We start from the raw sequence: 23,931 nt of genomic DNA on the forward strand, positions 1-23,931 counted from the left end.
CGGCATACGCAATTTCGAAACAAGGCATGAACCAAGGCATCTATCACTTGTCGGTAATGCTATTTAAACAAGTATTCAGTTTCGCCAAAATAGAAAATCTACCACGATGGATCAAAACGGTTAAAAAATGTACCAAATTGTCTAATTTCTATAGGTAAGTTGCTATCTGTGGTGCATATAAATGCACGGACTACCCTCGAAGCATGAAATGGTGGAAATGATTTCGGAATATGTCAATGACGCTTCATTAATAAGTTTTCAGTTTTCAATGAAATGAAAATCTATAGTGATAGATCAAAAGGGAATAAAATTGGTGATGAAATAATATGATTACTAGTTATAAATTGTTATACGAGATCAATGTGGTCGAACATACAACTTCCAAAGGTTGCAAGGATGAAATGCTGATGGAATTTCTAAATGATGCTATTTAAGTAAGTTTCTTTTAAGCGAAAAAATATACGGTAACGGATCAAAAGTTTAAGTAAAGGTGCTAAACATGAATAATTTATGTGGATAAGCTGTTCGACTTCCATACGGCGGTCGAGACTACTCTCGAAGAATGGAATGATGGAAAGGTTGTTATAATTTGTCGAATGTCCTATTTAAATAAGTTCTGAGTTTCAATGGAGGAGAAAACGTAAAGTAATAAATCAAAAGGTTATGAAAAACTACTAAAAATTATGTGACTCCTACATATATAAGTTATTATAGGATTTTCAAATGGCGGCATAGGCAATTTCGAAACAAGAAACGAAGCAAGGCTTCTATCACTTGTCGGTAATCCTATTTAAGCAAGTATTCAGTTTCGCCAAAATAGAAAATCTACCATGATAGCTCAAAACGGTTAAAATATATACCAAATTGTCTAATTTCTATAGGTAAGTTGCTATCTGAGGTGCATATAGATGCACCGACTACCCTCGAAGCATGAAATGGTGGAAATGATTTCGGAATATGTCAATGATGCTTCATTAATAAGTTTACAGTTTTCAACGAAATGAAAATCTATAGTGATGGATCAAAAGAGAACAAAATTGCTGATGAAATTATATGATTTTTAGTTATAAATTGTTATATGAGATCAATATGGTCGAACGTACAACTTCAAAATGTTGAAAGGAAGAAATGCTGATGGAATTTCTAAATGATGCTATTTAAGTAAGTTTCTTTTAAGCGAAAAATATATACGGTAACGGATCAAAAGTTTAAGTAAAGGTGCTAAACATGAATAATTTATGTGGATAAGCTGTTCGACATCCATACGGCGGTCGAGACTACTCTCGAAGAATGGAATGATGCAAAGGTTGTTACAATCTGTCGAATGTCCTATTTAAATGAGTTCTGAGTTTCAATGGAGGAGAAAATGTAAAGTAGTAAATCAAAAGGTTATGAAACACTACTAAAAATTATGTGACTCCTACATATATAAGTTATTGTAGGATTTTCAAATGGCGGCATACGCAATTTCGAAACAAGAGACGAAGCAAGGCATCTATCACTTGTGGGTAATGCTATTTAAACAAGTATTCAGTTTCGCCAGAATAGAAAATCTACCACGATGGATCAAAACGGTTAAAAAATGTACCAAATTGTCTAATTTCTATAGGTAAGTTGCTATCTGTGGTGCATATAGATGCACGGACTACCCTTGAAGCATGAAATGGTGGAAATGATTTCGGAATATGTCAATGACGCTTCATTAATAAGTTTTCAGTTTTCAATGAAATGAAAATCTATAGTGATAGATCAAAAGGGAATAAAATTGGTGATGAAATAATATGATTACTAGTTATAAATTGTTATACGAGATCAATGTGGTCGAACATACAACTTCCAAAGGTTGCAAGGAAGAAATGCTAATGGAATTTCTAAATGATGCTATTTAAGTAAGTTTCTTTTAAGCGAAAAAATATACGGTAACGGATCAAAAGTTGAAGTAAAGGTGTGCTAAACATGAATAATTTATGTGGATAAGCTGTTCGACTTCCATACGGCGGTCGAGACTACTCTCGAAGAATGGAATGATGGAAAGGTTGTTATAATTTGTCGAATGTCCTATTTAAATAAGTTTTGAGTTTCAATGGAGGAGAAAAATGTATAGTAATAAATCAAAAGGTTATGAAAAACTACTAAAAATTATGTGACTCCTACATATATAAGTTATTGTAGGATTTTCAAATGGCGGCATACGCAATTTCGAAACAAGAAACGAAGCAAGGCTTCTATCACTTGTCGGTAATGCTATTTAAACAAGTATGCAGTTTCGCCAAAATAGAAAATCTACCATGATGGATCAAAATGGATAAAAATTGTACCAAATTGTCTAATTTCTATAGTTAAGTTGCTATCTGAGGTGCATATAGATGCATGGACTACCCTCGAAGCATGAAATGGTAGAAATGATTTCAGAATATGTCGATGAGGCTTTATTAATAAGTATTCAATTTTCAATGAAATGAAAATCTATAGTGATGGATCAAAAGGGAATAAAATTTGTGATGAAATAATATGATTACTAGTTATAAGTTGTTATACGAGATCAATATGGTCGAACATACAACTTCCGAAGATTGAAGGGAAGAAATGCTAGTGGAATTTCTAAATAACGCTATTTAAGTAAGTTTCTTTTTAGAAAAAAATATACGGTAACGGTTCAAATGTTTAAGTAAAAGTGCTAAACATGAATAATTTATGTGTATAAGCTCTTCGACTGCCACACGGCGGTCGAGACTACTCTCGAATAATGGAATGATGGAAAGGCTGTTATAATGTGTCGAATGTCCTATTTAAATGAGTTCTAAGTTTCGAAGGAGGAGAAAAATGTAAAGTAATAAATCAAAAGGTTATGAAAAACTACTAAAAGTTATGTGACTCCTACAGATATAAGTTGTTGTAGGATTTTCAAATGGCGGCATAGGCAACTTCGAAACAAGAAACGAAGCAAGGCTTCTATCACTTATCGGTAATGCTATTTAAACAAGTATTCAGTTTCGCCAAAATAGAAAATCTACCATTATGGATCGAAACGGTTAAAAATTGTACCAAATTTTCTAATTTCTATAGGTAAGTTGCTATCTGAGGTGAATATAGATGCACGGACTACCCTCGAAGCATGAAATGGTGGAAATGATTTCGGAATATGTCGATGACGCTTCATTAATAAGTTTTCAGTTTTCAACGAAATGAAAATCTATTGTGATGGATCAAAATGGGGCCAAAATTGGTGATGAAATTATATGATTAGTAGTTATAAGTTGTTATACGAGATCAATATGGACGAACATACAACTTCCGAAGGTTGAAAGGAATAAATGCTGGTGGAATTTCTAAATGATGCTATTTAAGTAAATTTCTTTTAAGCAAAAAAAATATACGGTAACTGTGACGCCCCCGATTTGACCGTACACTAATCATGCACGCAAATGTGTACGATCAAGATCAGGGACTCACGGGAAGATATCACAACACAACTCTACAACATAAATAAGTCATACAAGCATCATAATACAAGCCAGGGGCCTCGAGGGCTCGAATACAAGTGCTCGATCATAGACGAGTCAGCGGAAGCAACAATATCTAAGTACAGACATCAGTTAAACATGTTTTCCTTAAGAAGGCTAGCACAAAAGTAGCAATGATCGAAAAGGCAAGGCCTCCTGCCTGGGACCTTCTAACTACTCCTCGAAGCCGAACTCCACGTAGAAGCATCCTCGGGGTCTCTAGATCCTGGACTCCAGCATCTGGTTGCGACAACCAGGTATAGAAAGGGGAAAAGAGGGAGAAAAGCAACCGTGAGTACTCATCCAAAGTACTCGCAAGCAAGGGTATATGTGTAAAGGGTCATATCGGTGGACTGAACTGCAGAATGCCAGAATAAGAGGGGGATAGCTAATCCTGTCGAAGACTACGCTTCTGGCCACCTCCATCTTGCAGCATGTAGAAGAGAGTAGATGGTAAGTTCACCAAGTAGCATCGCATAGCATAATCCTACCCGACGATCCCCTCCTCATCGCCCTGTTAGAGAGCGATCACCGGGTTATATCTGGCACTTGGAAGGGTGTGTTTTATTAAGTATCCAGTTCTAGTTGTCATAAGGTCAAGGTACAACTCCGGGTCATCCTTTTACCGAGGGACACGGCTATTCGAATAGATAAACTTCCTTGCAGGGGTGCACCACATAACCCAACACGCTCGATCCCATTTGGCCGGACACATTTTTCTAGGTCATGCCCGGCCTCGGAAGATCAACACGTCGCGGCCCCACCTAGGCTCAACAGGGAGGTCAGCATGCCGGTCTAAATCCTATGAGCACAAGGGTCTGGACCCATTGCACACCTGCACGTTGCGAGGGCGGCCGGAAGCAGACCTAGCCTAGCAGGCGTTCCAGTCCAATTCGGCGCGCGCCGCTTCGTCGCTGATGTCAAAAAGAGCTTCGGCTGATACCACGACGTCGAGTGCCCATAAATGTTCCCGTGTAGTTGGTTAGTGCGTATAGACCAAATGGCCAGACTCAGATCAAATACCAAGATCTCGTTAAGCGTGTTAAGTATCCGCGAATGCCGACCAGGGCCAGGCCCACATCTCTCCTGGGTGGTCTCAACCTGCCCTGTCGCTCCGCCACAAAGTAACAGTCGGGGGCCGTCAGGAACCCAGGCCCACCTCTACCGGGATGGAGCCACCTGTCCTTTCAGCCCCCTCACCAGAATCACTTGCGGGTACTCAACGAGCCGACCCAACTTTAGTCACCACATGTGTCATGTATATAAAGTATAGTATATACTCGTGATCACCTCCCGAAGTGATCATGGCCCAGTAGTATAGCATGGCAGACGGACAAGAGTATAGGGCCACTGATGGAACACTAGCATCCTATACTAAGCAGTAGGATAGGAGGTAAGGGTAACAACTGTAGCAATAATGACAGGCTATGCATCAGTATAGGATAAACGAAAGCAGTAACATGCTACACTACTCTAATGCAAGCTGTATAGAGAAGAATAGGCGATATCTGGTGATCAAGGGGGGGGGGCTTGCCTGGTTGCTCTGGCAAGTAGGAGGGGTCGTCAACTCCGTAGTCGAACTGGACAGCAGCAGCGTCGGTCTCGTAGTCTACCAGAGAGAAGGGGGGGAAGAAACAGTAAATACAAGGCAAACATAAGCATGACGATGCGTGACATGACAATGAGCGGTGCTAGGTGTGCCCTAACGTGGCAATAGGTGGTACCGGCGAAGGGGGGGAACATCCGGGAAAGTATTCCCGATGTTTTGTGTTTTCGGAGAGACGGACCGGAGGGGGAAAGTTCCATGTTCGCTATGCTAGGAACGTGTGGCTGACAAATGGACTACGTATTCGGATTCATCTCGTCGGTCTGAGCAACTTTCATGTACACTCCTATATATATGAGTTATTGTAGGATTTTCAAATGGCGGCATATGCAATTTCGAAACAAGAAACGAAGCAAGGCTTCTATCACTTGTCAGTGATACTATTTAAACAAGTATTCAGTTTCGCCAAAATAGAAAATCTACCATGATCGATCAAAACGGTTAAAAATTGTACCAAATTGTCTAATTTCTATAGGTAAGTTGCTATCTGAGGTGCATATAGATGCATCGACTATCCTCGAAGCATGAAATGGTGGAAATGATTTCAGGATATGTCGATGACGCTTTATTAATAAGTTTTCAGTTTTCAATGAAATGAAAATCTATAGTGATGGATCAAAAGGGAATAAAATTGGTGATAAAATAATATGATTACTAGTTATAAGCTGTTATACGAGATCAATATGGTCGAACATACAACTTCCGAAGCTTGAAGGGAAGAAATGCTGGTGAAATTTATAAATGACGCTATTTACGTAAGTTCCTTTTTAGCAAGAAAAATATACGGTAACGGTTCAAAAGTTTAATAAAGGTGCTAAACATAACTAATTTATGTGGATAAGCTATTCGACTGCCATACAGCAGTCGAGACTACTCTCGAAGAATGGAATGATGGAAAGGTTGTTATAATGTGTCGAATGTCCTATTTAAATGAGTTCTAAGTTTTGAAGGAGGAGAAAATGTAAAGTAATAAATTAAAAGTTTATGTAAAACTACTAAAAATTGTGTGACTCCTACATATATAAGTTGTTGTAGGATTTTCAAATGGCGGCATAGGCAACTTCGAAATAAGAAACGAAGCAAGGCTTCTATCACTTGTCGGTAATGCTATTTAAACACGTATCCAGTTTCGCCAAAATAGAAAATCTACCATGATGGATCGAAACGGGTAAAAATTGTACCAAATTTTCTAATTTCTATAGGTAAGTTGCTATCTGAGGTGCATATAGATGCACCGACTATCCTCGAAGCATGAAATGGTGGAAATGATTTCGGAATATGTCGATGACGCTTCATTAATAAATTTCAGTTTTCAACGAAATGAAAATCTATAGTGATGGATCAAAAGGGAACAAAATTGGTGATGAAATTAAATGATTTTTAGTTATAAATTGTTATACGAGATCAATATGGTCGAACATACAACTTCCAAAGGTTGAAAGGAAGAAATGCTGATGCAATTTCTAAATGACGTTATATAAGTAAGTTTCTTTTAAGCGAAAAAAATATACGGTAACGGATCAAAAGTTTAAGTAAAGGTGCTAAACATGAATAATTTATGTGGATAAGCTGTTCAACTTCCACATGGCGGTCGAGACTACTCTCGAAGAATGGAATGATGAAAAGGTTGTTATAATGTCTCGAATGTCCTATTTAAATGAGTTCTGAGTTTCAATGGAGGAGAAAATGTAAAGTAATAAATCAAAAGGTTATGAAAAGCTACTAAAAATTATGTGACTCCTACATATATAAGTTATTGTAGGAATTTCAAATGGCGGCATAGGCAATTTCGAAACAAGAAACGAAGCAAGGCTTCTATCACTTGTCGGTAATGCTATTTAAACAAGTATTCAGTTTCGCCAAAATAGAAAATCTACCATGATGGATCAGAACGGTTAAAAATTGTACCAAATTGTCTAATTTCTATAGGTAAGTTGCTATCTGAGGTGCATATAGATGCACGGACTACCCTCAAAGCATGAAATGGTGGAAATGATTTTGGAATATGTCAATGACGCTTCATTAATAAATTTCAGTTTTCAACGAAATGAAAATCTATAATGATGGATCAAAAAGGAACAAAATTGGTGATGAAATAATATGATTACTAGTTATAAATTGTTATACGAGATCAATGTGGTCGAACATACAACTTCCAAAGGTTGCAAGGAAGAAATGCTGATGGAATTTCTAAATGATGCTATTTAAGTAAGTTTCTTTTAAGCTAAAAAATATACGGTAACGGATCAAAAGTTTAAGTTAAGGTGCTAAACATGAATAATTTATGTGGATAAGCTGTTCGACTTCCATACGGCGGTCGAGACTACTCTCGAAGAATGGAATGATGAAAAGGTTGTTATAATTTGTCGAATGTCCTATTTAAATAAGTTCTGAGTTTCAATGGAGGAGAAAATGTAAAGTAATAAATCAAAAGGTTATGAAAAACTACTAAAAATTATGTGACTCCTACATATATAAGTTATTATAGGATTTTCAAATTGCGGCATAGGCAATTTCGAAACAAGAAACGAAGCAAGGCTTCTATCAATTGTCGGTAATGCTATTTAAGCAAGTATTCAGTTTCGCCAAAATAGAAAATCTACCATGATGGGTCAAAACGGTTAAAAATTATACCAAATTGTCTAATTTCTATAGGTAAGTTGCTATCTGAGGTGCATATAGATGCACGGACTACCCTCGAAGCATGAAGTGGTGGAAATGATTTCGGAATATGTCAATGATTCTTCATTAATAAGTTTTCAGTTTTCAACGGAATGAAAATCTATAGTGATGGATCAAAAGGGAACAAAATTGGTGATGAAATAATATGATTACTAGTTATAAGTTGTTATATGAGATCAATATGGTCGAACATACAACTTCCGAAGCTTGAAGGGAAGAAATGCTGGTAGAATTTCTAAATGATGCTAGTTAAGTAAGTTTCTTTTTAGCGGAAAAAGTCTACGTTAACGGTTCAAAAGTTTAAGTAAAGGTGCTAAATGCTACCGCTTGAGAACTGCGTTGGTTTTCCCTTGAAGAGGAAAGGGTGATGCAGCAAAGTAGCATAAGTATTTCCCTCAGTTTTTGAGAACCAAGGTATCAATCCAGTGGGAGGCCACGCACGAGTCCCTCGCACCTACACAAACAAATAAATCCTCGCAACCAACGCGATAAGGCGTTGTCAATCCCTACACGGTCACTTACGAGAGTGAGATCTGATAGATATGATAAGATAATATTTTTGGTATTTCTATGATAAAGATGCAAAGTAAACAAAGTAAAATAAAAACAGCGTCGGAAATAGCTTGTTGTCGGGAAATTAATATGATGGAAAATAGACCCAGGGGCCATAGGTTTCACTAGTGGCTTCTCTCATGAGCATAAATATTACGGTGGGTGAACAAATTACTGTTGAGCAATTGACAGAATTGAGCATAGTTATGAGAATATCTAGGTACGATCATGTATATAGGCATCACGTCCGAGACAAGTAGATCGACTCCTGCCTGCATCTACTACTATTACTCCACACATCGACCGCTATCCAGCATGCATCTAGAGTATTAAGTTCATAAGAACAGAGTAACGCCTTAAGCAAGATGACATGATGTAGAGGGATAAACTCATGCAATATGATATAAACCCCATCTTGTTATCCTCGATGGCAACAATACAATACGTGCCTTGCTGCCCCTACTGTCACTGGGAAAGGACACCGCAATATTGAACCCAAAGCTAAGCACTTCTCCCATTGCAAGAAAGATCAATCTAGTAGGCCAAACCAAACTGATAATTCGAAGAGACTTCCAAAGATAACCATTCATACCTAAAAGAATTGAGAGAAGATTCAAATATTGTTCATAGATAAACTTGATCATAAACCCACAATTCATCGGTCTCAACAAACACACCGCAAAAGAAGATTACATCGAATAGATCTCCACGAGAGAGGGGGAGAACATTGTATTGAGATCCAAAAAGAGAGAAGAAGCCATCTAGCTAATAACTATGGACCCAAAGGTCTAAGGTAAACTACTGCCACATCATCGGAGAGGCTATGGTATTGATGTAGAACCCCTCCGTGATCGATGCCCCCTCCGGCAGAGCTCTGGAACAGGCCCCAAGATGGGATCTCACGGGTACAGAAGGTTGCGGCGGTGGAATTATGTTTTTGGCTCTGTATCTAGTAGTTTGGGGGTATGTAGGTATACATAGGAGGAAGGAGTACGTCGATGGAGCAACAAGGGGCCCACGATGGTGGAGGGCGCTCCCTGGGGGGTAGGCGCGCCCTCCTACCTCGTGCCCTCCTAGTTAATGTCTTGACGTAGGGTCCAAGTCCTCTGGATCACGTTCGTTACGAAAATCAAGTTCCCGAAGGTTTCATTCCGTTTGGACTCCGTTTGATATTCTTTTTCTGCAAAACTCTGAAGTAGGCAAAAAACAGCAATTCTGGGTTGGACCTCCGGTTAATAGGTTAGTCCCAAAAATAATATAAAAGTGTATAATAAAGCCCAATAATGTCCAAAACAGAATATAATATAGCATGGAACAATAAAAAATTATAGATACGTTGGAGATGTATCAAGCATCCCCAAGCTTAATTCCTGCTCGTCCTCAAGTAGGTAAATGATAAAAACAGAATTTTTGATGTGGAATGCTACTTGGCATAATTTCAATGTAATTCTTCTTAATTGTGGTATGAATATTCAGATCCGAAAGTTTCAAGAAAAAAGTTTAATATTGACATAAAAATAATAATACTTCAAGCATACTAACTAACCAATTATGTCTTCTCAAAATAACATGGCCAAAGAAAGTTATCCCTACAAAATCATATAGTCTTGCTATGCCCTATCTTCACCACACAAAATATTTAAATCATGCACAACCCCGATGACAAGCCAAGAAATTGTTTCATACTTTTGACGTTCTCAAACTTCTTCAATCTTCACGCAATACATGAGCGTGAGCCATGGACATAGCACTATATGTGGAATAGAATGGTGGTTGTGGAGAAGACAAAAAGGAGAAGATAGTCTCACATCAACTAGTCGTATAAACGGGCTATGGAGATGCCCATCAATAGATATTAATGTGAGTGAGTAGGGATTGCCATGCAACGGATGCACTAGAGCTATAAGTATATGAAAGCTCAACAAAAGAAACTAAGTGGGTGTGCATCCAACTCGCTTGCTCACGAAGACCTAGGGCATTTTGAGGAAGCCCATCATTGGAGTATACAAGCCAAGTTCTATAATGAAAAATTCCCACTAGTATATGAAAGTGATATCATAAGAGGCTCTCTATCATGAAGATCATGGTGCTACTTTGAAGCACAAGTGTGGTAAAAGGATAGTAACATTGTCCCTACTCTCTTTTTCTCTCATTTTTTTATTTGGGCCTTTTCTTCTTTTTTTGGCCTCCCTTTTTTTATTTCGTCCGGAGTCTCATCCCGACTTGTGGGGGAACCATAGTCTCCATCATCCTTTCCTCACTTGGGACAATGCTCTAAAAATGATGATCATTACACTTTTATTTACTTACAACTCAACAATTACAACTCAATACTTAGAACGAAATATGACTCTATGTGAATGCCTCCGGCGGTGTACCGGGATATGCAATGAATCAAGAGTGACATGTATGAAAGAATTATGAACGGTGGCTTTGCCACAAATACAATGTCAACTACATGATTATGTGAAGCAATATGATAATGATGGAGCGTGTCATAGTAAATGGAACGGTGGTAAGTTGCATGGCAATATATCTCGGAATGGCTGTGGAAATGCCATAATAGGTAGGTATGGTGGCTGTTTTGAGGAAGGTATATGGTGGGTGTATGATACCGGCGAAAAGTGCGCGGTATTAGAGAGGCTAGCAATGGTGGAAGGAAGAAAAGTGCGTATAATCCATGGACTCAACATTAGTCATAAAGAACTCATATACTTATTGCAAAAATCTACAAGTTATCAAAGCAAAGTATTACGCGCATGCTCCTAGGGGGATAGATTGGTAGGAAAAGACCATCGCTCATAACCGACCGCCACTCATAAGGAAGACAATCAATAAATAAATCGTGTTCCGACTTCATCACATAACGGTTCACTATACGTGCATGCTATGGGAATCACAAACTTTAACACAAGTATTTCTCAAATTCAAAACTACTCAACTAGCATGACTCTCATATCACCATCTTCATATCTCAAAACAATTATCAAGCATCAAACTTCTCATAGTATTCAACACACTCATAAGAATTTTTCTTTTTTTTACTAATCTTGAATGCCTATTATTGTTAAAGCAAACTACCATGCTGTTTAAGACTCTCAAAATAATCTAAGTGAAGCATGAGAGAATAATAGTTTCTATAAAACAAATCCACCACCGTGCTCTAAAAGATATAAGTGAAGCACTAGAGCAAAAACTATATAACTCAAAAGATATAAGTGAAGCACATAGAGTATTCTAATAATTTCTGAATAATGTGCGTCTCTCTCAAAAGGTGTGTACAGCAAGGATGATTGTGTTAAACTAAAAAGCAAAGACTCAAATCATACAAGACGCTCCAAGCAAAACACATATCATGTGGTGAATAAAAATATAGCTCCAAGTAAAGTTACCGATGGAAGTAGACGAAAGAGGGGATGCCTTCTGGGGCATCCCCAAGCTTTGGATTTTAGGTGTCCTTAGATTATCTTGGGGTGCCATGGGCATCCCCAAGCTTAGGCTCTTGCCACTCCGTGTTCCATCATCCATCAAATCTTTTACCCAAAACTTGAAAACTTCACAACACAAAACTTAACAGAAAATCTCGTGAGCTCTGTTAGCGAAAGAAAACAAAAGTCCACTTGAAGGTACTGTAATGAACTCATTCTTTATTGATATTGGTGTTAAACCTACTGTATTCCAACTTCTCTATGGTTTATAAACTCTTTTACTAGCCATAGATTCATCAAAATAAGCAAACAACACCCGAAAAACAGAATATGTCAAAAACAGAACAGTCTGTAGTAATCTGTAACTAACGCAACCTTATGGAACGCCAAAAATTCAGCCAAAATAGGACGACCTAGACAATTTGTTTATTGATCAGCAGAAATTGGAATAAATATTTTATCACGTTCTGGTGATTTTTAACAATTATTGTCGTGAACAGAAAGTTTCTGGAATTTACAGCAAGATCAATTAACTATCATCCAAGAAGATCCTATAGGTTTAACTTGGCACAAACACTAATTAAAACATAAAAAGACATCTAACCAGAGGCTATATCAAAGATTTATTCCTAAACAGAAGCAAAAAGCAAAAAACTACAAATAAAATTGGGTTGCCTCCCAACATGTGCAATCGTTTAACGCCCCTAGCTAGGCGTAAAAGCAAGGATAGATCTAGGTATTGCCATAATAATAGGATAGATCAGTAAAACTCATTTCATATTCTCTACGTTCAGCAGCGAGTGTTCGTTGAGGCAAGGAAAAGTAATCAAAAGGGCTAAATTTAATGGGACAAAAGTCCCCAAGATCAACTTTATGAGGTATAGGTTCCTCCTTTGGCCCTTCGTATTGCACAACCAATTCATCATTATGAGCATTCTTTTGACAGAACTTTGTGAGCCTATATTCGAGAGAATATCCTAGCTCATTATTTCGAATAGCAAAGTCATTATTAATTTCAGAAATTCTATCAACTAGAATATTGGTAGGAACCTTTTCTCTAAGGTTTTCATTAAAAGCAACATAGTCTAGAGATTGAAAAAGCATTATTTCTTCTTGATCAAAGAGTATAGCCTCTATGGGAGGACGGCCAGCGTCCACCCTATAATGCGCAAAGATTTCTTTGGCCTCTTTTATTATAAATCTAAACTCATGAGCCAAAAAGATAGTAGCGGCACGCTTAACAGAAGAATGCTCAATATTAGAAAATTCTAGGAAAATCCTTTCTATGCAAGGATCAAATGCATAAATTGTCTTTCAAGTTCAACTACAAGCATGGCGATAGCATCCGCAAGACTACTAGTTCTATGAAGAATAGAACTACCCATAGAAGGCAAAGCACCGACAGAAGTAAAGAAATCTTGGATAACTCATTTTCCAATAATATTACCACTACCAATTCGGAATTTTTTTGTATGTAAGATAGGGGGTTCTTCAGCAGGAGCATCAGAATTTTCCATGATATTATTATTGTCCATATCGACAATAATTTCCCCAATTTCAGACATAACGGCAGAAGGAGCAAGGGGCAAAAAGAGAGAGGAAGGCGGACGGAAAAGAGAGGGCGAATAAAACGGCAAGGGTGAAGTGGGGGGAGAGGAAAACGAGAGGCAAATGGCAAATAATGTAATGCGGGAGATAAGGGTTTGTGATGGGTACTTGGTAAGTTGACTTTTGCGTAGACTCCCCAGAACAGCGCCAGAAATCCTTCTTGCTACCTCTTGAGCACTGAGTTGGTTTTCCCTTGAAGAGGAAAGGGTGATGCAGCAAAGTAGCGTAAGTATTTCCCTCAGTTTTTGAGAACCAAGGTATCAATCCAGTAGGAGGCCACGCACGAGTCCCTCGCACCTAGACAAACAAATAAATCCTCGCAACCAACACGATAAGGGGTTGTCAATCCCTACACGGTCACTTACGAGAGTGAGATCTGATAGATATGATAAGATAATATTTTTGGTATTTTTATGATAAAGATGCAAAGTAAAGAAAGTAAAATAAAAACGGCGTCAGAAATAGCTTTTTGTCGGGAAATTAATATGTGGAAAATAGACTCGGGGGCCATAGGTTTCACTAGTGACTTCTCTCATGAGCATAAATATTACGGTGGGTGAACAAATTACTGTTGAGCAATTGACAGAATTGAGCATAGTTATGAGAATATCTAGGTATGATCATGTATATAGGCATCACGTCCGAGACAAGTAGACCGACTCCTGTCTGCATCTACTACTATTACTCCACACATCAACCGCTATCCAGCATGCATCTAGAGTATTATGTTCATAAGAACAGAGTAACGCCTTAAGCAAGATGACATGATGTAGAGGGATAAACTCATGCAATATGATATAAACCCCATCTTGTTATCCTCGATGGCAACAATACAATACATGCCTTGCTGCCTCTACTGTCACTGGGAAAGGACACCGCAAGATTGAACCCAAAGCTAAGAACTTCTCCCATTGCAAGAAAGATCAATCTAGTAGGCCAAACGAAAGTGATAATTCGAAGAGACTTGCAAAGATAACCAATCATACATAAAAGAATTCAGAGAAGATTGAAATATTGTTCCTAGATAAACTTGATCATAAACCCACAATTCATCGGTCTCAACAAACACACCGCAAAAGAAGATTACATCGAATAGATCTCCACGAGAGAGGGGGGGAACATTGTATTGGGATCCAAAAAGAGAGAAGAAGCCATCTAGCTAATAACTATGGACCCGAAGGTCTGAGGTAAACTACTCACACATCATTGGAGAGGCTATGGTGTTGATGTAGAAGCCCTCCGTGATCAATGCCCCCTCCAGCGGAGCTCCGGAACAAGCCCCAAGATGGGATCTCACGGGTACAGAAGGTTGCGGCGTCCAGCTTCGCCCAGTGCACCTTCGCCCGAGCAAAAGCCCTGCGCGCACCCTCGATGCAGACAGACCGCTTTATGAGTTCTAGCCGTGGGGGGCAGGCATTCACAAGCCGCCTCACCAGACCGAAGTAGCTATCAGGCAGGGTCTCGCCAGGCCACATCCCAACTATAAGACCCTTCATGGCCTGTTCCGGCCGCCTTGTGGAGCTCGACCAGTTGCTTCATCTGGTCGCTCAAGGTCATTGGGTGTTCGGTCCCAGTATACTGAGACCAGAAAAACTTCTCCGTCAAGCTCCCCTCCTCAGCCCGGTAGAACTCCGCGGCATCCGACACACTACGGGGCAGATCTGCGAACGCTCCTAGAGAGCTCCGAACTCGGGTAAGTAAAAAGAAAGTTTTCTTCACATGCTTGCTTTACATAATGAATGCCTTACCCGCTGCTATCTTCTTAACCGCCTCAATTTTCCGGAGGGCCTTTTGGTCTTCGGCCTTGGCATGCTGTGTGCTTTCGAGGGCCTTCGCAAGCTCGGACCCTTGCGTCTTAGAGTCAGCCTGGAGCTCTTGCTGCACCTCGCCTACTCGGGCTTCTTGCTTTTCTCGCTCGATGCGCTCCTTGGCCGCTTTGTCTTCGGCCTCGGATAGCGCCTTCTGCAGGGCCGCCACTTTGGTCGTGGCCCCTAGCAAAATTCATGACGATCCTATTATTCCAAAAACAAAATTTTCTTTATCAATATTCAGACAGGGTGTGACTTACCTTTGTTCTCTTCGAGCTGCCTCTTGGCAAGGCCGAGCTCTCCCTTGGACCGCTCAAGGTCCCGCTTCAGTGCGGCGACCTCCGCAGTACGTGCGGCAGCGGCTAGCAGTGAGGCCTGCATATGGACATAGACATATTTCGATTAGACTCCTGCAGATATTATTTGATCCTCCATTCGGCCTTTCTTCACGAACGCCAAACAGAGCATCAGGGGCTACTATCTATGCGGTAACATTCTCTTATAATCTGGTTACTTACCTCAAAGCCTGTTAGGAGGCTGACACAGGCTTCAGTCAGTCTGCTCTTGGCGGACTAAACCTTCTTGACCACCGCACTCATGATAGTGCGGTGCTCTTCATCAATGGAAGCGCCGCGAAGTGCTTCCAACAAGTTGTCCGATGCCTCTGGTTGGACAGAGGTCATTGGCACAGACGGCTCGCCCCCCTTAGTGAGGGGTCGCCTGACAGAGTCCGGAACAACTGGAGGTTCCGGTACAGTATTCGGCTGGAGGCCAAACTTGCTGCCCCCGCCATTGGAGCCCTTGGGAGTTTTGCTCCCCTTGCGCCCAGCGTCTGGAATGTAGCCTTGAGGCGCCGCCAGGACTACCTCCCCTTGGTTTGATGCCCTTTGAGACAACACCTCAACGTCGTTCGTAGGGCGGGGGGAGGAGGCGGGCGGGGGCGAATCGCTGTTCATCTCCGATTGGCCCAAAGACTCCTCAGAAGAGGATACGTCGATGCGGGCTCGGGATGGACTGCATGATCATGTTCGGCATGATGAGAAACAACAAAACGAAACATACAGAATTCTTATGGTATCCGAATACTTATGACTTCGCCAAGGGCTTATCCCTGGGCTGCCACTCATCGTCGTTGTAGGTGGCAGTGGTGGAGTTGTCCGGAAGGAGGGTCCTTCCCTTCTTGGACCCTTCGGCCTCCCCAGCCGGGACGGCCTTCCTTTTCTTGTCTCCCCCGGCTTGGGGGGGGGGGAGAACTTTCCTCTTCTTCCTCCTCGTTTTCATGGGAGGAGTGCGCCTCGGTGCTTTCGGACGATGAGTACGATATAACCTTGCGCCAGAGACCCTTCCTGGTCCCCGTGGCCTTCTTCTTGGCCTTCTTCTCCGGCACCTCATAAGGTGCCGGAGCCAGCACCTCCGTTAGGAGAGCATCCGCTGGTCTTCGGGCAGGGGAGCCGGACAATCGATCTCCTCCGCTGTCACTACCCAGTCCTGTTAAATGGCGTGGAGGCTTAGATCCCACGCTTAGTTATACTGGGGAAATGAACATCTTATAAGATATAAAAGACTTACCGGCTTAGCTGGGCGCTTTGCTCTGAGTCCGCGATCCTCGGTATGGGGAGGAGGTACCTCGGCGCCCTTGAACAGCACCTTCTAGACATCCTTGTGCATCATGTCGAAGAGCTCTCGCAGCATCTGGTGCTCGGCCAGGTTGAACTCCCACAAATTGAATGCCCGTCTTTGACACGGGAGGATCCGGCGGAAGAGCATGACTTGGACCACGTTAACGAGCTTGATTTTCTTGCTCATCATGTTTTTGATGCAAGTCTGGAGTCCGGTCAGCTCTACCGGGGAACCCCAGGATAGGCCCTTCTCTTTCCAGGAGGTGAGCCGCATGGGGATTCCGGATCGAAATTTGGGGGCCGCCACCTAGTTGGTGTCGCGCGGCTCGGTGATGTAGAACCTTCCCGATTGCCACCCCTTTATGGTCTCCACATAGGAGCCTTCGAGCCAGGTGACGTTGGGCATTTTTCCCACCATGGCGCTTCCGCACTCCGCTTGCTGGCCGACCACCACCTTCAGTTTAACATTGAAGGTCTTCAGCCACAGGCCGAAGTGGGGCTTGATGCGGAGGAAGGCCTCGCCCACGACGATAAACGCCAAGATGTTGAGGATGAAATTGGGGGCCAGATCATGAAAATCCAGCCCATAGTAGAACATGAGCCCGCAGACAAACGGGTGAAGGGGAAATCCCAGTCCGCGGAGGAAGTGGGTAAGGAAAACCACCCTCTCATGGGGTTCTGGAGTAGGGATGATCTGCCCCGCATCTGGCAGCCGGTGCGCGATATCCGCGGCTAGATATCCGGCTCCCCGCAGCTTTGTGATGTTCTCCTCCGTAACGGAGGAGACCATCCACTTGCCTCCCGCTCCGGACATGCTTGGAGTGGTTTGAGGAGAAAAACGTGAACTTGGGCACTGGAGCTTGAGCGCGCAAGAATGGATGAGCAAGGAGGACGAAGGCGTGGGTGAAAAGGGTCAATCCTTGTCCCTTTATAAGGGCGGAAGAGGCTATGCGCCTCCCCACCTACCTGGTAAACTCGCTTATTCCCCAAGCGCCGTAATTGATGGCGCGGTTGGGTTACCCATACCCGTATTGATGAGAATCCCGTGATAAGGGGACACGATCTCTGCTTCGACAAGACGTGCCAAGGGAATCGCCTCGCGATATGTGCAGTGGCTGGTTGTGAAAAACGGTTCGAATAATGACCGGGCCGTCGTGTGATGTCATACTGCAAAATATGTCAGCAGATTAGATTGGCGAAAATATTATTCTCTCTACGATTGTATGTGGAATTTGTTTTGCAGAGCCGGACACTATCCTTGTGTTCAAAATCTTCTATGGAGTATTCGGAGGAGGAACACGCCTGGCAATGCTGAAGACAATCTACGCGCCGGGCTCATCGTCATTGAAGCCTGGTTCAGGGGCTACTGAGGGATTCCTGGATTAGGGGGTCCTCGGACAGCCGGACTATATACTTCTGCCGGACTATTGGACTATGAAGATACAAGACTCAAGACTTCGTCCCGTGTCCAGATGGGACTCTCCTTGGCGTGGAAGGCAAGCTTGGCAATACGAATATGTAGATCTCCTCCCTTGTAACCAACTCTGTGTAACCCTAGCCCCCTCCGGTGTCTATATAAACCGGAGGGTTTAGTCCGTGGGACAACAACAATCATACCATAGGCTAGCTTCTAGGGTTTAGCATCTACGATCTCGTGGTAGATCAACTCTTGTAATACTCATATCATCAAGATCAATCAAGCAGCAAGTAGGGTATTACCTCCATCGAGAGGGCCCGAACCTGGGTAAACATCGTGTCCCCCGCCTCCTGTTACCATCCGCCTTAGACGCACAGTTCGGGACCCCCTACCCGAGATCCGCCGGTTTTGACACCGACAGCCACCCAAATTTACCAAGTTAAAAGAGCGTTGTCGTCGAGGCCACCCCGAACCCTATAAGCGTTGTCGAGGCCACCCCAAACCCTAGAGAAGCATCGAGGCCACTAATATGATTCCTTGTTGTGATTAGGTAGCTAGGTCTACGTTTGCCACTAATATATCCACCTGCTGTCATGTTTGTATAGTAATTGCCATGTTGTAATATTTGTAGAAACAATGGAGCACAGACGGGAGGAGGCAGCAGAAGAGGTGTTGGGGGACATAATCGCAGCCGGAGCTGATGTCTTGTCGTATCTTAACGACAGCGATGGCCTGGAAGGACAGGGTGAAGAAGCAGGCTACGGTGATCGAACAATGGAGGAGGAGGGACATGATTATGATGGCTCCGTTGACCGAATGCCGGTGGTGGACACCGTGATGACGGCTCCGGTGACCGACAGAGTCCGGCCAGGTATATATATTAATTAAACCAGTGCTGACTAGATGCATTCATTGTTTTGGTATGCACACATATTACCTCTCGTCTTTCTTCTCTTTTCTAGCTCTCCGGATCGAGCACAGCTTCGGTAAAGAGACGAGGCCGGAAGAAAAAGTTGCGCTCGGATGAAAAGTTCACGATCACAGAAATCACGCGCGATGGCCGACCTATTGCACCCATCCAGACCAAGGAAGCATTTTCTGCTCAATGCGGGGTTCTTGTTAGGGACATCATCCCGATCAGCATCCACCAATGGTATAAGCCTAACGAGGAAGACCCTGAGGTGTCTTATGTCAACGATAGGCAGAAAGATGATCTTTGGACCGAGATGAAGGCAAATTTCACCCTACCGCCAGAGGAGGATCCAGAGAAGCCAGTTATAGAGCCATTCATCAAGGCTCATGCTCTTATGAAGATGGCAGATCTATTCAAGAGGTGGAAGACTGAGCTGAAAACAAAGTTTGTCGACAAAGACAAGACTCCAGAATTCCCCGGCCGGTATGAGAAGATCAGAGATCACTAGGACGCATTTGTGGCCCACAAGACATCGGACAAGAGTAATAAGATGTCAGCGAGAAACAAGAAAAATGTTGCAAAGAAGGAGCATCAACATCGCACGGGGTCAGGTGGCTACCTCAAAGCCCGGCCGTTGTGGGCTAAGGCTGAGAATGACCTGCTTCATAACCGGGTCGAACAAGAGACATTGAACTGGCCAGACCATTGCCGGACTTGGTTCTTCTTGGTTGGCGGAACCTTGGACCCTGTAACTGGGAAGTGTGTTTGGACGAACGAGCAACTGTGAGGACTCATCACGAAGCTTCAGGACTATATCACCGCAGCGCAGGAAGGGACGTTCGTTCCCGACAGAGTGAACGACGAGCTCACAATGGCCCTCGGGAATCCTGAGCACCCTGGACGGACACGAGGCATGCCAGGCTCCGTTCCGTGGAAGGCTGGGTTTCCGGATGCATACGGTTACAAATGCCAGGAGAGGAGGAAGAAAGTGGAGCAGACCCAACTGCAGAAGCTGCACGCAAGGGTACAGGCTCTAGAGGAACGAGACGCAGTTCGCAGCAAGCGACCTGCCGAAGCTACCCCGTCATCTCAGCGGAGAAGCAGTGTGGCTTCCACTGAGCTGCTTCAGGAGCCTGTCTTCACGGCTCCTGCTAGCTACCCCGTGGATGCTATCACGGAGTCTCAACATTGCCACCTTATGACGCAATGGCAGAACTTCAAAGTCAAGGCGGCTGTCGGCTGTGTTCAACCTCCTGAACCCGAAGTGATCCAGTTTTTGCCGTAACCCTCTCTACTTTTTTGCACATGCTATGTGGGTGAAATGATAATACCATTCCAACTTTCAACCTTTTCAAAGTTCATTTGTAGTGCATTTCAATTTCAGGGTCATTTAGCTCAAAAAAAATCAGTAAATGCATGAAAAATAGCAAATTGTCAGAAAGGGTTGAAAGTTGATCACATGGATTTGAATGGTGCATACTGAATGCACAAAAAGTTTGGAGTTGTAATAAGTTTAAAACAATGAAATGCCTTTGTAACAGATGAGTTTTCATCCAAACCCTGATACTTCGAAAGAGATTGTCCATTTTGTACACGAAGTGCATCCATTTTTTACCGTAACCCTCTCTACTTTTTTGCACATGCTATGTCGGTAAAATGGTGATACCATGCCAACTTTCAACCTTTTCAGAGTTCATTTGTAGTGCTTTTCAATTTAAGGGTCCTTTAGCTCAAAAAATCAATAAATGAGCTAAAAAATAGCAAATGAAGTCAGCAAGGTACACGTTTGTCTGAAGCACAAAAGTACACATTTCAAATGCAAAACACATGAGCACACTACTAGGAAAAGGGCTATAGATAATATGGACACTAATGGCGCACCACACATGTGGTGCGCCACTACTATATACTAATGGCGCACCATGTGTTGGTACGCCATTAGTGTCCAAATACTAAAGGCGCACCACATCCACGGTGCGCCACTACTAACAATTTTTTTTATTTTTTTTCAAAACTAGTAATGGCGCACCAGGGGATAGTGCGCCATTACTAGTTTAACTAGTAATGGCGCACCACACCCTCGGTGCGCCACTACTAACAAAATTTTTTAATTTTTTTTTCAAAACTAGTAATGGCGCACCAGGGGACGGTGCGCCATTACTAGTTTTAACTAGTAATGGCGCACCACACCCTCGGTGCGCCACTACTAACAAAATGGCGCACCACACCCTCGGTGCGCCACTACTAACAATTTTTTTTATTTTTTTTCAAAGTTAGTAATGGCGCACCGTGGGTGTGGTGCGCCATTACTAGTTAAACTAGTAATGCCGCACCACACCCACGGTGCACCATTACTAACTTTGCCCAGAAATTCCACCGAATGCACCCCCCCTGGACCGCCTTTTCAGTTTTAGAAAAAATAAAAGAAAATGATGGAAATGTCAAAAAAATAAAATAAAATAAGTTTCCCATGTGATATATGGTCTAGTTGTTGGGAAAATTTAAAAATATGAATTTCGACTTTATTTGCAAAATCTCTCTGGAATTTGTAAAATGGGCATAACTTTTGCATACGAACTCGGATTAAAAAGTTTTTTATATGAAAAATCATCTACTCGAAAAGATACATCCCGTTGAACAATTTTAGAATCCCCAAAAACCTAATAGAAAAAAAGATACGGGACTTTTAAGATCTCGAGGGGGAAAAATGGAAAAAAATTCAAACTTACTAGTGGCGCACCATTTGCTAGGTGCGCCACTAGTAACAGAAAAAAAATAGTTTCAATTTTTTTTTTGGAAAAAATGTTCAAAATATGATACGTAATATGAACGGAAGTTTGAAATATTTTTTCAAAATTTCATCACACTCATGAACATGAACAAAGTCCTAGACATCAACAAGGTTTAATAGGATTGATATGCTAGATATATCAACAAGTGCCTGTTAAGTGAGCTGGTGCTGGGTTGGATAGAACTCTGAAGTTAAGCGTGCTTGGACTGGAGTAGTGTGAGGATGGGTGACCTTTCGGGAAGTTTGACCAAGGAGTACGATTTGACTTGAGATTAAGCATATTGACCCGAGATTAAGCCATAGTGACCCAAGATTAAGGAAAAAACGAAAAAAAATATTGAAAAAAGTTTGAAAATAATATTTCTGAAAAAAATTTGAAAAACAAATGTTAGTAATGGCGCACTTCTATGTGGTGCGCCATTACTAAGTCGGATAGTAATGGCGCACTGTGTGATGTACTAATGGCGCACTGCCTGGTGCGCCATTAGTATACTAATGGCGCACCTGTGGTGCGCCATTAGTAAAAAATTCTAATGGCGTGATGCTAGTGGCGCACCTGTAGTGGGCCATTAGTAGGCAAAACAGGTGCGCCACTAGCTGGCCTTTTCCAAGTAGTGGCACCCTAACTATTACAAATATTCCCTACTGTCTTTGGGTGTGAAACTTTTTCTTCGCGTGTGTCCCTTTGCGCCGTAACCATGGACAGTCATCATCATTTAACTGGATGCTCGGGTCAATATTCACTGTGAAGGGAGCAATTTCATCAAACTTTTCATAATCTTCTGACATGTCTGTCTTGTCGTCCACTCACACGATGTTTCTTTTCCCTGAAAGAACTATGTGGCGCTTTGGCTCATCGTATGATTTATTCGCTTCCTTATCTTTTCTTTTTCTCGGCTTGGTAGACATGTCCTTCACATAGAAAACCTGCGCCACATCATTGGCTAGGACGAATGGTTCGTGTGTGTACGCAAGATTGTTGAGATCCACTGTTGTCATTCCGTACTGCGGGTCTTCCGTTACCCCGCCTCGTGTCATATTGACTCATTTGCACCTAAACAAAGGGACCTTCAAACCACGTCCATAGTAAAGTTCCCATATGCCCTCTATGTAACCATAATATGTGTCATTTCCCCTCTTGGTTGGTGCATCAAAGCGGACACCACTGTTTTGGTTGGTGCTCTTCTTATCTTGGGCGATCATGTAAAATGTATTCCTATTTATCTCGTACCCTTTGAAAGTCATTATATTCGAAGATGGTAACTGGGACACCAAGTACATGTCATCTTCAACAGCGACGTCATGCATGGCACGTGTCTGCAACCAACCGGCGAAAGTCCCCGTTTGTTCACGTGTAATCCAGTCATCAGACTGCTCCGGGTGTTTGGAGTGTAGAATATTCTTGTGTTCCTCCATATACGGAGCAACCAAGGCGGAATTTTGTAGAACTGTGTAGTGTGCTTGAGTGAGAGAATGCCCGTCCATACATATTATTTGTTCCGGTCCTAGCGTGACATTTCCACCAAGTCTGCTCTTATGCTGCGATTCAGGAACACCAATCGGCTTAAGGTCAGGAATAAAGTCAATACAAAACTCAATGACCTCCTCATTTTCATGGCCCTTGGAGATGCTTCCTTCTGGCCTAGCACGGTTATGAACATATTTTTTAAGACTCCCATGAACCTCTCAAAGGGGAACATATTGTGTAGAAATACATGACCCAGAACGTTAATCTTTTCGCATAGGTGAACTAGGATGTGCGTCATGATGCTAAAGAAGGATGGTGGGAACACCAACTCGAAACTGACAAGACATTGCACCAAATCATTCTCTAACCTTGGTATGATTTCTGGATCAGTTAGCTTCTGAGAGATTGCATTGAGGAATCCACATAGCTTCACAATGGCTAATCGAACGTTTTCCGATAGAAGCCCCATCAATGCAACCGGAAGCAGTTGTGTCATAATCACGTGGCAGTCATGAAACTTTAGGTTCTGGAACTTT

The sequence above is a fragment of the Triticum aestivum genome, chromosome 4D (assembly GCF_018294505.1).
Source record: "Triticum aestivum cultivar Chinese Spring chromosome 4D, IWGSC CS RefSeq v2.1, whole genome shotgun sequence".
In the NCBI taxonomy this organism is placed as follows: Eukaryota; Viridiplantae; Streptophyta; class Magnoliopsida; order Poales; family Poaceae; genus Triticum; species Triticum aestivum.